Genomic DNA, 1,533 nt, shown 5'->3' on the forward strand with positions numbered 1-1,533 from the left:
AGAACCCCTAAACTCCGTCCAAGAACTAAGTGTTTTTAGGCCCGCAGTTCTTTTAGATGATTACGAACTAGACGAACTAGGAGTTGGAACATTTGGTCTAGCATGATCTAAGACAAGTTGATAAGCATTATAAATTGTTCGAGCATTTATTTTGATTGAGGCTTTTGCATCTCCAAGTGTAGCAAATTCCTCATCTGAAAGTGATAAAGCCTTATAAATTTTTGTGTACTAAAAGTGAGGACCTCCTGATTTCATGGTAGGATTTAACATGGCAGCAACACCAAAAATAGGGGGGATAGGAAAAAAATATTTTTTTAAAGTTATCTTTCATAGAATTAATAGCAAGTTGATAAATTACTCCACCCTCTGAAAATTGAGTAAATAAATCTGCAAGTATTGCAATATAAACTAAATAGTTAGAAATAGTAGGATAATATTGCCCAAATAATTCATTTATAGCAACATGAAATTGTTCTAAAAAATCTACAAGCATTTTAACATTAGTCCAATCTTGATTTGTAAGGTGCCCATCATCATCATCATCACCACCACCAACACGAGTATTAAACGTTGCGTTTATTTGGTTTCTATATTCATATGCAACAACTAAACTTTCATACATGCAATTCCATCTAGTCGGACAAGGTTTAGGAACCTTTCTTTCTCTAAGGCCAAATTCATCACATTTTTTAAAATATTCTCTAAGTCTACTTTTACGGTTTGAATAAAAAAGCCAATTAAGAGCCATTTTAACCTTTTCAATTTTCACATTTAAAATTTTCATACCATCACCGACGATAAATGGTAAATATGACAAAGACATATAACATGGAAAATATTACTAAATGCAGGATTTAGTGTAGTTGTAAGCAAGCCTATAGCATTAGTGTTACTAGAAGCATTATCCATTGAAACTGACATTATTTTATCTCTAATGCAAAAATATCTACAAATATCTGCAATTATGTTAGCAATAAACTTACCTGTGTGGCGTGAATTAATTATTCTATAAGCAATAATGCGCTTTTGCATTATCCACTCCTCATCTATCCAATGACTTGTAACAGTTAGATAATCACAGTCATTACCACTTCTACCAATATCAGTAGTAATAGCAATGCGACAATCTATATGAGTAAATAAATAGCGCAAATATTGTTCATATTCATGTTTATATTTATAAATATCGCTCTTTACGGTTGCGCGAGGCCATCCTTTATAAGTAGGATTAAAAACTCTTCTAATATAATGCACAAAGTGAGGGTTAGAAGGAAAACTATAGGGTAAGCACATAACAGTAACCATTTTTGCCAATTCTTCACGATCTTTATTTGGATCATAATATAAAATGTCACCGGTAACAGTGTTAATTCCCGGTTGAACTAGATTTGACCCTGTACTAGGGTTAACCTCAGTATCTACACTTCTCCCCTCTTGCGCATCTTTCATTTGTAAATATCTAGCTTTATCTCTAGGGTGTTTCTTTATGTGTCTAGTCAAAGTACCCGTACCGCTACGGTTTTCAGTATATTT

The sequence above is a fragment of the Nicotiana tabacum genome, chromosome 5 (assembly GCF_000715075.1).
Source record: "Nicotiana tabacum cultivar K326 chromosome 5, ASM71507v2, whole genome shotgun sequence".
Taxonomy (NCBI): domain Eukaryota; kingdom Viridiplantae; phylum Streptophyta; class Magnoliopsida; order Solanales; family Solanaceae; genus Nicotiana; species Nicotiana tabacum.